This window comes from Leopardus geoffroyi, chromosome A3, assembly GCF_018350155.1.
Source record: "Leopardus geoffroyi isolate Oge1 chromosome A3, O.geoffroyi_Oge1_pat1.0, whole genome shotgun sequence".
Taxonomy (NCBI): Eukaryota; Metazoa; Chordata; class Mammalia; order Carnivora; family Felidae; genus Leopardus; species Leopardus geoffroyi.
In genome coordinates this window covers 102,104,633-102,124,614 of record NC_059336.1, presented here as the reverse complement: position 1 = coordinate 102,124,614, position 19,982 = coordinate 102,104,633, and the positions used below count along the sequence as shown (strand labels likewise).

The following is a 19,982-nucleotide window of genomic DNA, read 5'->3' as shown; positions in this document are numbered from 1 at the left end:
GCATCTAGTAGGAGATTAAATCAGATGGCTCTGGAGATTAACCTCTTCTCTATCACTCAGTATAACCTACTTTATCTCTCAAAATTCAGTTTTCTCATATAGAAAATGGGGTGATAATCCTCACATGAGGGTACTATCATGATTATTACAAACATAACAGAGGTTCGAGGATTAAGATAGTGTCAGCCTGCAGTGAGTGGTCAATAGGTCATAAATGCTTGACTGTTGCTGCTTTTGTGAGGCATTTCATCCAGGAGTTGAAAAACACGAGCTTTCACAAATTAGGCTAACCTAGCCAAGATCTGGGGCTATTCCAAAAAGGAAGAAGGAAAGACATCATCAGAACCTGCTGTGAGTTCTAACCTGGTCTCTTCCTCAAGTTCTCCTTTTACATTTGTCTGCAAAGGAGTATTTGATGTATAAGCAAAGTAAAGCAACTTGAATAGATCTTTAGAAGGGGAGTTTCCCGCAGTATGTGCTAGAAGAATTTCAACTGAGTTTGGTAACTGCACCGCAATTAATATAGGATCAATTCAGACAGGACCCTGAGTGATTAGAGGCATGATTAATTCCATCCAAGGTTCACACGTCTCTGTGGATGACCTCTCTACCCTCCTCATTCACCTGCTTGCATTTCTGCACCTCTTCCTGGCCTTGTCAGCTGCCCATCTCTTCCAAACACTGACGTGTTTTCCGAGGATAAAGACCAAAAAAAAAAAAAAATTTTTTTTTTCCTCTCGAATGTCGTATTTCCACAAACCTAACTTTTATTTAATCTTCCAAAGATATCCCAGTCTAAACTTTATGGAGCCAATTTCTCCCCTGGGCTGTATGTGGTCTGCAAGGTATCTTATGTGCATCAGACTTGCTTGGCTTAGCAGGGGACTCAGCAAGACTTCAGGGCTTGGTTTCAATTGCTTTTTTACATCTTAGCCACAATCAGCCTAGAGTCTACTTTGTATTTGGGCCCTTTTTTCTGATTTTGAGATCCCTACTCTGTCAGTCTATTAATACTTGAGTTTTGAAGTTCTTGACTGTAGATTCACTGCTTTTAATAGTCTGCGTCCCAGCGTCTATCTCAAAAGAAGTTCTGTCCAGCATGTGTGATCTACCAACTGTTGTAATAGGTGCAGGATTAACAGATGAATAAAACACATTTCCCTTCATCAAACTTATCACCCTGAGGGCCCAGAGGGCATCAAGCCTGAAAATCAGAAAACAGCGTTCACAATCAAAATGCATCGGGAGATTGAATCAGCTTGGATTGGGGAGCAAGGGTCAGGGCAAGGCATAGGAGGGTCAAGAAAGAAGAGGTGATTCTCCAAGCTGACCAGTGGCAGGAGGCTTGAGCAGTAGTAGACTCATAGTCCTCTTTTCTTTCAATAAAGCAGAGGTTCATTTAGGCTTATGTTAAATTAGGGGATCCTGATTTTATCTGATTAAGTGCACTCAGGAGATAAGAGAAATAAGATTCTGGTTGCAGATCTCGTCTTAGCCTCCTGCTTCTCTCCCTAAGTTGCCCCAGAGTCTCTATGGAATACCTTCATCTTATTTAGGCTTTGAGCTGTCCACCTCATTCCGCATCCATCTGTCCAGCCACCCGTCCCTTCAATCAGCCCTCCCATATTAATTCCCTCGTTAAGTTATTCTTATGCGTCCGTAGGGCTCTAGCTGTTGTGCCAGGCACTGGCTACACGGACTTCAAGAAGAGGAGCTTAGAGCTAGTATTGGATTGGGGTGTGCCCAACGTGCTAGAAGACTGCATACTCTAAGTTACAAATATTAATTTTCCTTGTCTGGGTCCTCTACCAAATTCATACTCACAACACAGCCTAGATGACATATGTAAGGTGTAAAGACTGATAGAATGAAGAGTAGTATAAAGACCACAAGCAGCCACAATCCCAAGTTCTAGATTCATTATATTTTTCACTTTTCTTTACAGTTGGCCTCAAAGCTATATGTTCCAAACAATAGATTGTTCATTATTTCACATTTTTGAATTTTATAGTAAATGGTGTCACAAAATATGTATATTCTAGAGCAGTTTACCTTTTTCTCGTTGTGTTCAAGAATATGTTTGCCCTGTGTGTTGACGTTTGCATCTATACTTTCTTTCCATAGCTATATGCTATTTTAGTGTAGGAATATACCAAAAGTTATTTATCCATTTTCCTGTTAATGAACATTTGCTTTGTTGATTTGTTTCCAGTATATTTTTCTATGATAGCTATTCTGCTATGGACATTCTTTTCAATGTCTCTTGCTGCACAGGTAAAGTGCTCTGTGTGTGTGTGTGTGTGTGTGTGTGTGTGTGTGTGTGTGTGCGTGTGTGTTACAGACTTAGGAGTATAAATTCAGGGTCATAGGGTATGCCTATCTTCAAATGTACTAGATGATGCTGAATGGTTTTCAATGTCCTGTGTTAATTACACTCCCACCGGCAATGAGAGTATCCACGGCTTCACCAATACTTGGTATTATCAGACTTTCAAATATTGGGGTGTGAAATTGTTTCCCATTGTGGTTTTAATTTTAATATTCCTGATTGCCTGTGATGGTGAATGAATTTTGTATGTTTATTGGCAGGTTGTGCTTTCCTTTCTGGTGAGTGACTACTCATGATTTCTTTGGACTGTTTCTGTTAAATTGTCTTTTTTGTACTGATTTTCAGAAATTCTGTTCTGAAAATCTATTGTTGATTATGTGTTGCAAATATTTTCTCGCAGTTTGTGACTTGTCTCTTTCATTTTCTTTATAGTGTATTTCGATGAACCCTTGTTCTCAATTTCAACACAGTCAAAATTAACAATCTTGTCTTTATGAGCTTTATTTTTTATGTTGTGCTTTAAAATAAAAGTATTTTTTATCCTGAGGTCATAAAGATATTCCCCCACACTTTCTTCTAAAGTTTTACAGTTTGTTCTTCACATTTAAATTATTAAGCCATTTTCTATTGATTTTGTGTATGCGGTGAAGTAGAATTTCAATTTAGTTTTCCTTTATGGTTGACCAGTTGTCCCAGCAAGATTTGTTGAATACTCTATTATTCCCTGGTTGATCTGTAATGCTGGCTGTGTTCTATATTAAGTGGTGTCCATACACATGTGGATCTGCCTCTGAATTCCACAGTCCATTCCATGGGATAATTTGTCATATTCAGGCTGATGGACCAGAGGATTCAGTGAAACTCTTGAGTCAAAATACCATGAGAAGGAGGCCCAAATAATTCACTTAGTTCACAGAGACTGTTGTGTTTTTTTTTTTTTTTAATTTATAGTAGTTGTATAATGAAAAGAATGTAGGAGATGAAGAAAGGGGTTAAAATGTTGTCTCTGACACTTATTTGTATGACTTTGGGCACATTCTGAACTTTTTTCTGTCCTCAGTGTCTTCATCTATTAAGTAGGACGAGTCGTTTCAACCCAGAAGCTGCGTTGAGGGTTGGATTACATTTTGTTTTTTGTTGTTTTTTTTTTAAATTTTTTTTTTCAACGTTTATTTATTTTTGGGACAGAGAGAGACAGAGCATGAACGGGGGAGGGGCAGAGAGAGAGGGAGACACAGAATCGGAAACAGGCTCCAGGCTCTGAGCCATCAGCCCAGAGCCTGACGCGGGGCTCGAACTCCCGGACCGCGAGATCGTGACCTGGCTGAAGTTGGACGCTTAACCGACTGCGCCACCCAGGCGCCCCTGGATTACATTTTGTATTTGAAAGGATGGGAAAGTGCCTGGCATTTGAAGTGAGCCCAGAGGATGTGTTTTGTAGCACTCCCAGACTAAGGCCACATGGATGTTTTCTGATAGCTCCAGTCCAAAAGGGAGTCAAGGTTTGGAATTACTTCACGAGAACATGAGACACAGGCCCCAGAATGAATTATTAGTTTCAGCTCACCAAACTCTCTTCTCCAAACCTACTGACTTAGTTCCAAATTTATTTTAGAGGGCACGGGGCTGTGAAGTTTCTCTGTGAAAAATGATTGAGGATAACTGGCAAATGGAGACTTGCTATGTATTACTGAGTTCAGAATGGCAGATGAGGAAAAATTTCAGGCAGGGAAAATCATTGTCAAATGTTTAAACTCCAGGCTCTCGAGTCTAACTTAAAGAAAGGCTTCCTGGCCATTTCTTGGCACTATAATAATAATAATCATAATAATAAAATATAGCATCTTATAATTGATAAGTGTTTCTATATCATATGGTCCATTTTAGTAGATTGGCTCATCTTACAGCTGTAACACCATGAGGTGGTCTGAGATTGGAAGTTGGTTCTGAACGTCTGAAACAGGCTCAAGTTCACATAGTGAGTAAGTGAGGTTGCTAAGACTCAAACCCGTGTTGGCTAACTGGAACTCTCTTATTAACACACAAATGGGACTCTACCTGTATGTGCTGGGACAGTTTCAAATATCTTGTCCCATCGTCCTCATATATACACTTGTAGGTCAGATCACACAGTTCAGTTGGGGTTCAGAGAATGTTGTCACTGACTGGGCTCAGATGTCTAGCAGAACTAGGGGTGGACATTCTTCTGCCAAAGCTCTCTCAGCTCACAAAAATGCAAGCAGCTTTAAGGATTCTTTGTACACAGATGGAAATATACTCTCATGGGTTTCCTGTCATGCATTTGCTATAAAGTTGTAGCTACAGCCAAGGTCCTCCAGGGGTATATTGATTCGGGGACAATGGTGAAGCTATTTACATACCTGCTCAGAGGCCAAGGTGGCACCACGAGATGGAGGCCAGTTTTTAGCAACCTCAAAGATGTAGCCTGGGCCTCCAGGCATTTGGTTTTACCCTGGCAACACCTTGAGAGCAGCATTCTGGGAGCAAAGAGAGTTTGGCCATTGCCTTAAAGAATTCCAAGTTCCTGAGGCTTTTGTTAGTTGCTGTTAATGAATCTTTAGTATCAAATTTAAGGAATTTCTAAACCTTTATAATTCTCCTTCCTAAGGAAAAGTATTTCCCTCTAGGAAAATTCACAGTCTTTCCTTTTCTGGACCTCTGTTCCACGTCTAGACCTAGGTCACTCTTTGCACACAAAAATATGACTCTCCCTGTCCCCAATCCCAGGCACTGGTCCCAAGAACACCTAGGGCCTCTGTATCACCTCTAAGTTTTAATGCCTTCAGCCCTTTTCTCTGGTATCTCTTATTATTGCCCTGTTTTTAATTGAAATGCTTCTTCCTGACACTCTAGGAAATAGTTCTCTGGCTTGTCACCCTCTCCTCGGTGTGACCTAAAACTCAGACCATAACACCTCTCTTCTTCTTTCCCTTATAACCCATTCTCAAGGAGTCACATGCCTCTTCCTTGTTGATGACGTCCAAATCTTCATCGCTTAGGCTCGACCATTGTCGGGAGTTTTAGTCTGCACCTCCAGATACCTATCAAAGGATTTTATACCCCTGTGCTCTTTTATGCTCCCTTCTCCTCATAAACTGTGACCCTTCACATTTTTCTTTATCCAACAATGTTGCTGCCATTTTAATGATGATCAAGAGTCATCCTTGACCTCCCCCTTCTTCTTCATTCTCTTTTACTCAATAATCACATCTTATCCACGTTTCCTTTCATAACATCTTTTCCCATCTTTATTGCCAGGATTCTGGTCTTGGCTTCCAGAATCATGTTCCAGTAGCCTCCCAACTTGATTTCTCATGGACAGTTTCATTGCTCCGTTGGCTGATCACGTCCTTTCTCCAAGTCAAAATGCTTTCTCTTGCAGCCTTCTTGCGGGGGGGAGGGGGCGGTCCCAGACCCAAAGTCAATGTTTTGACTTCACCCAAAACATTCATTTAACCCTAGAGTCTCTCAGTTTCTGTAGCTACTTTCGCCATCAGGCTTGCACATGTGTATAATTCTGGGTTCAGCACTCTGGGGAACTTCTCAGGCTATCTGCTTCCATGGATCGATCCCCTTTTATCGCTATGGGTTTCTGTGCAGGCATTTCACTCTTTGGTTGTTCATTCTGCCACGCATGGCCACTGTCCTGGTTCATCTTGTACATCTTGTACCTTCTACTCTTTCTCTGGCCACACAAAACTCCAGTCCTAACTCACCTCCTGGTTCTTTAACACAGCGGCACTCAACTAAGCTTAGTGAAAATAATGCATGGATTATTATTTCCCAGAATACAAGAGATTGTTGGAGCTGGGCTCCGTTAGACCAGTGTAAGCTTAGGCCGTTTCTCTTGATGTCTGATGATGCCAGAAACCCACTTCTCTTGCTTCCCTTGTAGGGCACGGCCTTGGTTCACACCTTGCTGAATTCCTTGGTGCACAGCACAAGAGGCTGCGGGCAAAAAGGTCAGGAAAAAAAGTCTAGAAGTCAGAAAATCGTATGCCTTTTTCAGCCTTGGGAAAGCCATTTACCTTACCTGAACCTCGGTCGTCCTACACGTAAACTAGAAATAGTAGTAACACCTCCCTCCCAGGATTGGTAGACAATGTAATGAAATAATGAACGGGGAAGACACTGGCATGCCATAAAGCACTAAAGTGAAGGTTATAATCAGCTCCCTCCTCTGGACCTTCAGACCTTCGATGCTTCTGTCTCTACCGCCGAGCTGCTTCTGTACCTTCCATCATGGTGGTTCTCTCCCCCTTACACTGTCTCCAACAACTTCAATCTTGTTCTTCCCATTCACCCTTTCCTCTCTATGGAAACCCTCCCCTGTCCCGATGCTCTTGGCGTAGCAACAACCTTTAACTTGACCCTGCTGCCTGCCTCCACCTTCTGATAGCCACCGTCCCCCTCCCTTTCCTTTTGCAACACGGAAGGGACAGCAAAACGATCACCCTGCTGGCTCACTGCCTGCTCCTCCATGGCTCCTGCGTTTCTTCCCACCTGCTCTCACATGCACGTCCCCAGATCTGTCGATCTTCTCAGTTCCCATTCTCCTTAACTCACAGTCTCACATCGTGAGCCACCCTCTTGCTTCTTTCATCTTCCTCTTCCCTTAGTTTTCATGGCACGTCGGACTTCTCCCGGAACGTGCCTCCCTAACCCTTTACCAACTCCCTGTTTTCTGTCTCCTTCTCTGACGCAGTATCACTCTCGTCTCCCTCTGAGACGCTTTTCTCCAGGCCTAGTCTGCCATATGCCCCACCTCCACCAGGGACCCATCACTTCCCTTTACTGCAGACTGGTTGAACTGAAGTCTTGTGTTTACTTTCAGCTTTCACCTTCTTTTTTTTTTTTTTTAAATGAAATTTATCGTCACATTGGTTTCTATACAACACCCAGTGCTCATCCCAGAAGGTGCCCTCCTCAGTACCCATCACCCACCCTCCCCTCCCTCCCACCCCCCCCATCAACCCTCAGTTTGTTTCATCTTCTATGAGAATTATCACAAACTCAAGGATATTCAGCAGAGGTAGACCACGATGGTGAGGGAGTTAGAAACAGCCAATCTTACAGAACTCTTGAGAGAATAGAGATATTTAACCTGCAGGACGAGAATAGTCAGAGGAAACATAATCAGCGCTGTCTTAATGTATTTTAAGGGATGTAAAAATAGAGCTTCCGTCTATTGACTTAGATCCCTCTAGAAAACAGAATTAGATAGAAATTATAGATCAGCAGGTATGGAATCATTAGAAAGAAATACCTTCCAGTCTTGTGAAGGCATTAAGAACACAGGCTCTGCAGTCAGATGACATGGGTTCAAATCCCAGTTCTGCCTCTTTTTAGTTGTATGACCCTGAGCAAGCCATTTCATTTTTCTGTGCCTTCATTCCATCATCTGTTAAATGAGAGTAGATAATGGCAGTCATTGTAATAAAGATTCATTATTCCCTGTGCTAGATATTGTATAGGGTTATAGACACAATCATGCCTAATGATGACTCACAATGTAGAGGGAGACGTAAAGGCACACACGGGTAATTCAAACATGAAGCAGATCGCTGAGATAGAGGAACCAAGTATGACGGGGCAGAGAAAGAGAAATGTGGCTGGGGGGACCAGGAAAGATTGCTTGGATGAGGCAGAAATGTGAGTAAAGGCCTGAGGGTGAGAGGAGGAAGGCCTTGTTTGAGAATTGGCAAATGGCCCCATCAAATCGTGCCTCTCTTGTAAGCCTTTGCTATGAAGCCAACCTGTGGGGTTTGTCCTTCTCTAAACTTCTGCACATATATTGCATGCTGCCAATCATCTTTTTGTGGTAGGAGAGGGAATTTTTCAGCCTACTTTGCAAATAAAGACATATCCCAACAGGATCTGAGTGCAAGAGCCAAACATTTGATCCAAGGAGCAGGTGGTGGAATCCTAGATTATGGACCAAAGAAAGGATGCTCGAGAATAGGTCTACTGACCAGGAAGCAAGCCAGAGGAAGGGGCATGCCCAGCGTGGGTAGGGGTGGTCCAGAGGAAGGGGCATGCCCAGCGTGGGTAGGGGTGGTCCAGAGGAAGGAGCATGCCCAGCGTGGGTAGGGGTGGTCCTAGACCTGGGCAGCTGGAACACATGTATACAGGTGTCCTTTCATACTCGTTGTCTAGGGCACGTAGAACGTGGGGTCCCCACGAATGAGTGAATGAACAAATAAATGAACATGTGGCACAAAATAGGCTACCATGTATATTATAGTGTATTTTTACGTGTAATGTGGATCAATACGATGCGTAGACATTTGAACATCTTGTAGTTCTCACTTGCTGCTTTCTGGTGAAGTGCTCAGCAATCCACACGCATTGTTGAATGTCTAAGAAAATAATTTCTTTGCGTTCTGATGCTGTAAAATATTGTTTGGATTAAAAGGGCAGGAACAAATTGATGGATCTGAAATTTTTTTTTTCTTTTGGCTTGGAGATGACAGGGCAATCCATCAGACAACTTCCTTGGCTCCCTGTGACATTTCAAGCTCAAATGTTATAGCTTTCTTATTTTTCTTTTCTCTTTTTTTTTCACCCCCTGGCTCTCTATTGAACTGTGCCTCTAGGAAATGCATCCTGTAGATGTGGCTTTTTTGACACTTGTCATATGGCAGGCGCTCAGTTGAGGCTTGTTGAATGGTGGCCAGGAATACTCCGTCTAGCTTCGCAGGTCGTGCTAAAGTTGAGGTAACCTCTCCATCCACCGGTGATGCTGCCTCCATCTGCGTCCTAGAACATTCACTAGGGAATCCTTGCAAAACAAAGCAGGTCCTAGAAAAATGGCTAATGGTGCAGATATCCACATAATGTGAGTTCAGCAGCTGGACGGCGTGCGCAGAGAAAATATCAGAAGTTAGAATCCTTGGCTGCTTCATCTGTTTCTGCCATCATGCATCGTGTGAACTTGGAAAGGCTACTTAACCTCTCCCACCTGCAGCTTCCCTACCTTTGAGCCAGAGAAGTCAAGTAAGTATCAGAATGAAATGAGATAATGATTGTGGGCACATTGTGAGAATACAGAACATAACTTGGTGATATACACCCTCTGTGTGAGTTGTCTCTTGCTGTATAGCAAATAAACCCCACGCTCGGTGAATTCAAATAGCAAACATTTATTATCTCACTGTGTTTGCAGGTCAGGAATGTGGGAGTGGTGTAGCTGGGAGGCTCTGAGTCATAGTCTCTCAACACATTGGCTGGGGCTGCATCATCCGAAGGGGTTACCGGGGCTGGAGTGTCCTCTTCCAAGATGGCTCATCCACATGGCTATGGGCAGGAGACCTCAGTTCCTTGTTGGCTGTTGGCAGGAGGCTGCCATTTTTCACCATGAGGGCCTCTCCATAGGACCACTTGAGTGTCCTTGTGACATGGAAGCTAGCTTTCCGCAGAGCGAGTGATCCAAGGTAGCAGTCACAATGTGCTTTATGATCTAGGCTCAGCAGTCACAAATTGTGATTTCCTCAACATTCTGTTGGTTGCACAGGTCAGCCCTGGTCAGTCTGGGAGAGAGACAACACAAGGGCAGGAATTCTAGGACACCATCTTGAAGGCTGATGACCACACCCTCTCTCAGTTGAAATGGTTCCTCTGGGAAATGAGGGGTGTAGCTGATTACCTTTAAGGTCTTTGCTCTAGAACCACATCACTGCTTGCTCCAAATAGCTCTTTGGCAAGCCTCCTAGGCAGCTCCTCTCCTTTCCCATCTGGCTTAAAATCCCTGCCATCGTTGTCAACTCCTTGTTCCATACTAACAGTTCAGTTTCAGTCTCCCTGGGGTTCTATGAAAATGGCTGTGTGTTGCATCCGAGGGACGTTTCTGGGGCTCTTCATGAGGAGTTGCAGGGGTCTGTCACTTACAGGGGCCGGCCATCGCAGTTCACTTAGTGTCACTGCAACCTCATTTTGTGCGAGATGGAGCCCTTGCTTTGAGAGCCGGCGAGGACGTGACTGACATGGGCAGTGAGGGAGAGGAGGACCAAGGTCTGCGGCTTTGACGAACTGCCTCGTATTTTATATTTTGCAAAATGTGTCTGTTTCTGAGCTCTCTATTCGATTCTGTCAACTCTGAGGGAGACAGAGCTGGCAGGGTTCCTTCTGTTTTGTCGATTGAAAAACTAAGGCTCAGAAAGTCCTAACAGAAGCATTTGCTAGAATAAGCAACACAGGAGGATAAGATACTGGGAGGTTAAAATGTGGAGTTTGGGTTTAAACGTCTTGAGCCTCGGGTGTCTGGGGCATATTAAGTGAGGTTAATGTACAACTTTGAAAAGAGCTTCCAAGATGATTAACTGGGCATGGGACATGATCTAATACCTTGATTATTATGCTTTATCTGCAAATTTCTCCACTCCTTCCCGCTGTTGTGCTGTTTTGTGGGTTCCTGGTCCCAGGTGCCCTGTGTTAGTTTCCTGAAGACCATCCTCCTTAGCCTCATGGACTCCATTGGCCTGGTTGCACACCTCGAAGTCCCAAAAGTTGACTGGGAGCTGATTTCTAGTGGGGAGAATTCTGACTAGGGTTCCAGGTACCCCTGGGAAATGAGAGAGACAGAAGCTGCAACAGCGTGGGCTTCACCATCCTTCAACGGAAACAGAGTCTTTCAAAAGCGTAGTCCATCCATCCAAATAGACCGCCATGTTCCGTTTCCAGAAGGTGCTGGGGCCTAGATCTGCCTTTGCCGCTAGTGAGCCGTGAAGTAGGAATGATGAGTAGAGGCCCCTTGGGACTAACTCCCACAGGCCTGGGGTCCCCTCTGCTCTTTGTTGACGCCCACAGGCTGTCCCCACCCTACCAGCTCCAGCTCGGACCCCGGACCCGAGTGAACTCTGCGCCCCCTTCCGGGTCCTTCAGAAGATCATCGGGAGTGAGGCTCCCTGAGGCGGGCGCACCCCACATGTCCCATCCCACAGGCCCTTGGAGCAGCTGCTCCTCCAACCTTATCTTCCCTCTGCCTCCATGGAAACCTGAGAAAGACGGAAAGGGGGAAGTGGCTTTGGTTTTCCAACACAAATAACCCCAACAGAGCTTTCTCAGCAGTGACCCTTAGCCTGTTGTGTCAGCCTCAGGCTGAAGGAGGAAGGAAATAGACCTTCTATTGAGTATTTTTCTTCCCCTGTCAAGAAGATCAGAGGAGCTGAGACGAGAAAAGAAAAGGAGTCAAAAGCACCTTGTTGCCTCCTCCTGCAGGATTTGTGTTGCTCTTCCCCTCCCCTCTTGAGCTCTAAGTAAACAGACTCCCCGGCTGAGGAAGGCCCCGGGCCCAACTCGAGCAGGCCATAAATAAGAGCCCTTCAGCCTCTGGCTCTCGGTGAGTCGGTGAGTCGAGAGGCCACTTGTGAGAGGAACATTTGATAGCGGGGGAGCGGCGGGGGGAGGGCGCTCGTGTTAATTGAATCCCAATTTCCTTCTCCCAGGCCTGCTCTTATCTTTTTAATTATACAAGGCCTTTAATCTTCCTGAGGACTTGTCTCTGTCATTAATGCGTGATCTCTATTAGAGATAGGGGTCTGCTCAGGGTAATGGGAGCCGCAAGCGGAGGCCTCTGGAAACTTTTTTGCTTTTTGAAACACTCAGGAGTTACCCGGGGCAAATCCAGGTGGAGGGAGGGGCGGGGGGCACCCCGGGCTCCCCTCAGCCCCCAGATGATGGCCTTTGGGCTGTCTGTACTTGACGTGCTGGACTGTGACATGTGGGACAAGAGCCTCTGTTGGCCAATACCTGTCGTCGTGGCCCTAGCAGCGGAGGGACGGTTGAGCTGCCCGCAAGGGCCATCCCAGGTACTTCTGGGGGAGGGGGGAAGCGGTTCAGCGACACTCACGGGATGCTGGGCACCCAGGTAGGAGCCCGGAAGGAATTGGATATTCTGTATCTGCTAAACATTGGAGGCTGCCGTAGGTGCTTGTGAATGGAAACGTGTTCTCACGGGCTTTCCTTAATGTCGCAGGGATGCGGGACCTCCAGGTGACAGTGGCGTGGGACACTCCAGGGTTACATTGCTCTTCGACCCCTGCCCTCCCAGCTGCCCTGTCAAATGGCTAATGAGTTGTAAACCAATACTTAGGGATGCAAAGGACATGCCCTGTTTGAAGGGAGCTGGCTCATTTGAAATGTTCAACAAATGTTTGCTAAATAACTTTTCAAACAAGGGCTCTGAAAGCCGTTCAGCCTAGAACGTGAATTCACAAGTGTTTCTCGAGCAGTTGGAGCTCCTCATCTAGAGATTTAGGTTCTCCTGGAATTCATTTTTCTGAGCCGCACGGTGGCCCTCCGGGTTTCTTCACCCAGGCAGTCTGTATGTCACATGCCACACTGGCTCCTGCGTGTGCGGAAAGATGGGTGAGGCTGAGTCCCTACAAGGAGCCTAGTGCTCAGCTGGGACACAAGATATCTTTTGTTAGTCTTAAGTCTATTGCAAATATTTATAAATAAATACATGTGTATATATAAGGCAGTATATAGTATATATTTATACACTATATATATGTGTGTGTATACACACACACACACACACACACACACACACTGTGTGTGGGTATACACACACCTAACACAACTACATAAATATTACATACATGTGTATATATTTAAGATTTTGTGTATTTATATATATGTATATGTATGCTTCTATATACATATATATGTATCCATATATATGTATATATATATAGAGAGAGAGAGACTTATCTTCAGAGAAGTCAGTTGCAATGTCAACTGTATCTATGTGTCTATTTATGTGTCTATCTATCTACCTGCCTACCTACCTGTTTATCTATCCACACACCCAAATATAAAAGTGACTTCTCTAAAGACAGAAGCCCCCACAAAGAGCATCAACAGCCAACTGCAGGTCCTGAGTGTGCTTTTGTGAGCCTCTGCACCGAGCCCCATGTGTCACCAGCTCACACAACCACCTTAGAGGTTTTGGAGGTGGCCTGGCTGTTACTGACTAAGGCCTCATAATGAGAAAATTCAAGAGGCAGGGTTCCAGCCCATGTCGTCCACAAAGCTTGGCCTTCTAACCCCAAGCCTTAGAGCCAAAACTTCCCTCTTTGTTTGAAACCACAGTTTGCTCCTGAAAGTGGGTAGTTCTGGCCATAGGCTTCCCATGAAACATAATGAACCTGGACGTGGGCCAGAGAAGAGCAATTAAAACACTCGAGGGGAGGGAGAGGCTTCTGTTTAAGGACAGACTTTAAAAAATAAACCCAAGAGTCAAGTCTGGAAAGAGGAAGGGTGAGTAGAGAGATGTGGTGGGAGTCTATGGGGTGGCAGAGGGACGGAAAGGGAGGGGCCAGGTGTGTCTGCCTGCCAAGGGCCACTCACCGAAACTTAGAGGCAGCAGCATGAGGACAACGACAAGAAAGTTCTATTTAACACGTTCCATAAGTTTGCCGCCTGCTGGGTGATCCCAGTAGGTGGCAAAGACTGAAAATATAAATAGATTCCTGGCCTATGGATGGTTTGCTGTGAGCTCCCTACAGAATACCTGGTTGCTCATTGTCTCACTCAACCTCAGTTTCTAATGCTCAAGACCAGGAGTTGGCAAACTCTTTCTGTAAAAAAGCAGGTAACAAATATTTTTTGGTTTTGCGGACAACTCTGTTGCAGTTACTCAACTTTGCCATTGTCGTTCGAAAGTAGTCATGGATTGAACATACAAATGGGCATGGTTGTGTTCTAATAAAACTTTATTTGCAAAGACAGGCAGGAAGGTGAATTTGACCAGGAAAACTGTAGTTTGCCAACCCCTGGTCTAGATCAATTCATAGTCGAGTTGAATTGCACGATTTATTATTTTTTTAAATTTTTTTAATGTTTTTTTTTTAATTTATTTTTGAGACAGGGAGAGACAGAGCATGAACAGGGGAGGGTCAGAGAGAGGGAGACACAGAATCCGAAACAGGCTCCAGGCTCTGAGCTGTCAACACAGAGCCCGACGCGGGGCTCGAACTCACGGACCGAGAGATCATGACCTGAGCCGAAGTCGGACGCTTAACCGACTGAGCCACCCAGGCGCCCCTGAATTGCACAATTTAAAACTGGGAGGTATCTTGGTGAGACCTCCAGAGGTGTCAGGTGAACTGCCCAAGGCCATCCAGTTGGAGCCCCAAAGTGGGCTGTGTGGCTGTTCTAGGGGGAATGTTTCCATCTTCTGGAGATGATGTGCTGGAGGTTGGTAATAACGTATCCTCCTGCCAGAGGAAATGGTCCAACTTAGCATTTCTGACTCTCCTAAATATGTATTGATGGTCAAAGACTGCCTTTTCTTAGAAGATGTTTCAGCAGTAGGAGGATTTGGAAATGCAACTTACTTTGAGAAAACTATGGGGCACCTGGGTGGCTCCGTCGGTTAAGCGTCTGACTCTTGGTTTCGGCTCAGGACATGATCTCATGGTTTCGTGGGTCTGATTGTCGCATCGGGCTCTGTGCTGACGGTGCGGAGCCTCCTTGGGTTTCATTCTCTCTCCTCCTCTCTCTCTGCCCCTCCCCCACTTGTGCTGTCTCTGTCTCTCTCAAAATAAATAAATAAATTTTTAAAAATTAAAAAAAGAAAGAAAGAAAACTAAAGACTACTTTTAAATTCCCAGAAATCAGAAAACAAGAAATGTGCTGTTCTGTCCACCTTCCCTGCCCACCCCCCACCCCCAGTTCCGAGATAGAAAAACTATCTTATTTCTTGTTAGTCTATGCAATGACATTGACCCTCAGAGCTGAATCTCTTGGTGGACTGGTGTCTGCAAAGGGAGACTGTACTTCTACCTCTCTTAGGGGTGCTCCCAGTGGGGCCTGGGCCCTGAGAGCATTCGTCTATCACATTCGGGCAAGACTTTCCTGAAAAGAATCCCCGTTTTCCATGCGCTGTTGGCTAGAGTCAGGAACTGCTTAAATTAGTTGACATGCAGAGCCCTTATGAGGAAGATGTGTGTGTGTGTGTGTGTGTGTGTGTGTGTGCATGTGTGTAGCCGGTGCAGGGAAGGTAATGCCTGATAAATCAGGAATGCATCAGTGCTCAGAAAGTTCTAAAGAACGATTACATTTGTGGCTTTTTTTTTTTTTTCTGGGACCCACTGAAGACCCTTCAGGAAAATAACAACTCATTCACTTAAATAACTTTCTTTAAGTCCAGAGTCTTATTGGTGGGAGGCGGGCATATGACCGTTCTGGGTTTGGTGTCTGGACCTCTTGGGCACCTGTCCTGCAGTTTGCTGCGGGCCTGTCAGCCTCCGGGCAGACTCAGAATTGCCCTCTGTGAAAGGGAGCTGGGTTAGACATTCTTTGACACCCTAGCAAAATGGCTGCAGATGAGCAAGGCAGCAGAGGTGAGGGGAGAACATAGGATATTTTATACTTAGATGGCTCATTCGCCCCTGAGGGTAACATCATGCTTCCGGGAGAGAAAGGGACTCTGTTCCACAGACTTAGAAAAGGAGTCTATCAGTAGGATTTTCGATCCATGTGATAAGTGGCCCCCCTGAGATGTTTGGTGATGAGGGGAACACTGGAATCTGAGAAACACAGCTGTGTTCTCGCCATTCCCTGAGCACTTCCCATCCTGGAGAGGTCTCCACCCTAAGTCTTCAGAAATCTGTCAGGAGTCAAGTCTCCATAACAGATTGTGAGGTTTCCTACTTGTTTCTTGATCCCAAGAAGTAACACAGTCAGGGCAGTTGAACAGGTGCCCAAATTGGACCTGACTCCTGCAGAGGGAGAAGCCTCTTTCAAACATGGGGTGAAGAGGCAGAGAATCCTGAAGTCAGATCCCAGCTCCAACTCTTACCAATCTTCGGTCATTACAGGAGTTATCTCAACTCCAAGTCTCAGATTTGGAGCACACGGACTGACCTAGCCCAGGTCTTCGGGAAATGTTACTTCCCCTTCGCGCTATCGATTCTCGCATGGAGCCGCCCACTTGTTCAACCTCCCACCCGAGGCAAGCCAGACACTCAGCGGCCGAGGACCCCCGCCTCACTGGGAAGCTGTCACCGAGCAGGTTCGTCCCGGAGCCTGTCCCCTATTCCGCATACGACTGCTCTTCGAATATTTTTAGTATTTGTTTTCTGATCATAAAGATGATGCTTAAGCATTGCAGAAAATCTGAAAAACATGCAAAAGTGAACACAAAATGAATCACTGGTAAATATAACATGCAGTGACAAACACTCAGCATTTTGGCTGCATTTCTTCCTATTTGTGCACGTGTGGGCATGCAAGTATTTTGCAAAGTAACAATCCTGTTGACTATAGATATCGCACCCGGATCCATCCTTTCACTGACATTGTGAACATTTCTCAGATCACTAAATAGTCTTCGAAGACATATTTTTAATGGTTGCCAGATTTTCTGTAGCATGGAGGTACCACAACGTGTGTACCCATGTCCTTACTATTGAACGCTTAGGTTGTCTCTAACTTTTCGATATTGTAAATAACACAGCAGTAAAAAACACTGGAGGAAAATCCTTGCCGCCTTCCGATGCCTTCTTTGAGATAAATTCCCAACCATAGAAGTCTTGGGCCAAGTCCACAGAGTGAGGATTTTTAAAGGCCTTGATACGGAGGAACACACAGTTTCGCAGATAGATTCAGTCCATCTCTACAGGTATGGAGCGTTTCTCAGCACGCCCGTGGACTCCCCGGGTTGGACTGAGAATTCTCACATACGACCCCTCAAGTCATTGGAAGGTAGCTCTTACATCTGGATTCCTGCCTCCTTCTGGCCAAACAGGCATTTCCTTAAAACTTCTTCCAAGCCTACTTTCCAAGCTCCTTTGCCTTACCATTGTACCGATTCGAGAATATTCTGATTTGTAATTACGGTCTTAAAAATGTGCTACCTAGAACAGAACACAATACACCAAATATGGCCTGACCCATTCCTGCTTCTTTTATTTTGGATACTATGCTTCTGTTAATGCAATCTAAGATTGCAGTAGTTTTCTGTTTTTGTTTGTGTTTTAGCCACCGGCTCACGTAAGTTTATGGCAGGCTGCCACTCTGAGGTCTCAATGATTTGATTAGTTGGGATCTCTCCCAATTGACACTTGTTTGGCTGACTTAAAAAAAAAAATTTTTTTAATGTTCATTCAGTTTTGAGAGACAGACACAGAGCACGAGTGGGGGGAGGAGCAGAGAGAAAGAGACACAGAATCCAAAGCGGGCTCCAGGCTCCGAGCTGTCAGCACAGAGCCTGACGCGCGGCTCGAACTCATGAACTGTGAGATCATGACCCTGGGCTGAAGTCAGATGCTCGACCAGCTGAGCCACCCAGACTCCCCTCGGCTGATTTTTTTTTTTTTTTTAGCTCAAATCTAATACTTATATCTGATCAATAGTAGTTCAGTGCCCCAGCTTCTTTAAGTTCTAGTGGCGCCCACAGAAAATAGGTCCTTGGTGCCTCGGGTGTGTTTTCACACCGCACTGCCCAGTGGGCTCAACCTGGGGCTTCAGTCTGACTTGTCCTTATGCAGAGGTCAGGAGAAGGTCGTGGGGCTGCTGAGGCCTGGGCTGCCTGGCGCCTTCCTGGCCAGCAGTCCACTTAAGAGTGTTCTCAGGAGTACCTGGGATCTTGGCTTGAAACAACCGTGGCGGAGAGCGCGGCTGGCCCCTCTGAGAAGGGCTCTTGAGTGCTGCTGGACAATTCCACCAGCCGAGCAGGGGCCTCCTCAGCGGCCACGGGACTCTGCAGGCCATGGACCCGCCTGGCTGGGCGCCTCTGGCCGGAGGTTGGCCCTGAGACTTTGCCAGGACTCTGGGTTGCTTTGCTCTTTTCAGGCTCTTTCCCAACACACATAGGTTATAATTTCTTTGTGAAGCTGGCACTTGACATTGTCTTAGAGGCGAGTCCGAGGCCAGCCCCGCCTTCCAGCCCCAGCTCTGACTGAACCCCGAGGGACTTGGCGCACAGGTGTGAGGGCCTCCTGGCTCCATTACTGTCCTCCCACAATAGGCACCCGGGCCACCCTGCAGGCTTGGGCGTGTGCATCAGAGCACGGTCAGCCTGCCAGCACAGCCCCTCGGACCCCTCCTCTCATGGGAAGAGGCATAGCTCAGGGGCCCAGAGCAAGGCCTTGGCCATCACAGGGCCTCGGGCAGGTTCCTTGGTTGTCCCAGGGTCCGAGACGGTATTGCTCATGGGCAAACCGTGTTCAGTCAGCCTTTCAGTCCCCGTGATCGCTATGCTTCTGTGCGTGGAGGGGCGTTGGGGTGGATGGCTGGAGGGAGCAGCCGAACCTGTAGAGACAGAAAACCGAAATGAAGACAGGTGGCGTCCACACCTAAGGTGCTCTGCTCCACTCTTAGGGAAGAAACCCCGAGAACATGGGGGCACGTAGAGATGATGGGGGAGACCTTGGCCTGGGGTCAGGGAACCTGGGCTCTCACTCTGAATGTTCTGGCCACAGGCTCCATTTGGCCGGCTGGAGTTCAGCCCCCTCCCCCCCACCCCAACCCCAGTGTGGAAGATCATGTGTCCGCGTGGCTTCAGGTCCCCTGAAGACAAATACTCTCTCTCCGCGGCCCTTGCACCTGTACTGTGCACTCCTGTCACCTGTCTACTTCGCCGTCCTCGGGGAGAGCGAATCTCTCATCTCTGGAGCCTCATCTCAGGCTTCCCTCCGGCATTCACTCAGAGTTTGGTTACTACGAGGAGGGATAATGCAACTCTTATTTAATTCAGATCCGTTCAATTCCGCCCCATTCAACTCCCTCCCATCGACTATACTCTTTTATCGCAATCATCATGTGCTGTTTTGAAGGAGATAAAGCAGAAAATATGAACATACGTTAAAAATACCCCCACCCCCCGCCTTCCACTTCCTATTTTCAAAATGCTTTCACATAAAGTATTTCGTTACTGACTCAAGCAGCTGGTGTCATGAAATACGGTGTCAGATGTAGAATCCAATGAAAACCAAATGAAAAGACACCCTGAGAGCAGACGGCAGGAGAGCGCAGCTCCCTTGGGCCACTGCCCCATCCCTGTGAGGCCCGGGCGAGAACGTGACCCTGGCCCCTGGTCAAGGCTAGGCCGAGGGTTTGGCAACTTCTCCTCCTTCTTCTGAGCGGCTCCGTTATTTTTTTATCTTTTTTTTTTTTTTTTTTTTTTTTTTTTTTTTTTTACCATTTATGTCCTTCTTGGAAACCAAATCCTAAAATCTCAGAATTGGAAGAGCTAGTGGACGTGATGCATGCCAGTGGTTCCCAAAGGGTGGCCCCCAGCTCAGCAGCATCAGCCCCCCGGGGGCACCTGTTAGAAATGCAGACTCAGGCCCCAGCCTTGACCTGCTGAATCCCAGACTCCGTGTGTGTGCCTATGTGTGTGTGTGTGTAGGGGGCACTCGCCGTCGCCGTTTTTTTTTTTTTTTTTTTTTCAACGTTTATTTATTTTTGGGACAGAGAGAGACAGAGCATGAACGGGGGAGGGGCAGAGAGAGAGGGAGACACAGAATCGGAAACAGGCTCCAGGCTCTGAGCCATCAGCCCAGAGCCCGACGCGGGGCTCGAACTCACGGACCGCGAGATCGTGACCTGGCTGAAGTCGGACGCTTAACCGACTGCGCCACCCAGGCGCCCCTCGCCGTCGCCGTTTTGACAAGCTCTCTAA

At 46.3% G+C, this 19,982-nt stretch overlaps 1 long non-coding RNA gene across 1 annotated transcript; it reads right to left on the bottom strand.

Moving 5' to 3' along the window:
• Positions 1–7,372: 7,372 nt before the first annotated feature.
• On the bottom strand, positions 7,373–10,412 carry LOC123579728. Its single transcript, XR_006702921.1, has 3 exons — positions 8,660–10,412; positions 7,617–7,751; positions 7,373–7,454 (listed from the first exon to the last, which is right to left on the bottom strand). It is a non-coding gene; the product is annotated as an uncharacterized LOC123579728 (long non-coding RNA).
• Between the last annotated feature and the right edge of the window lie 9,570 nt (positions 10,413–19,982).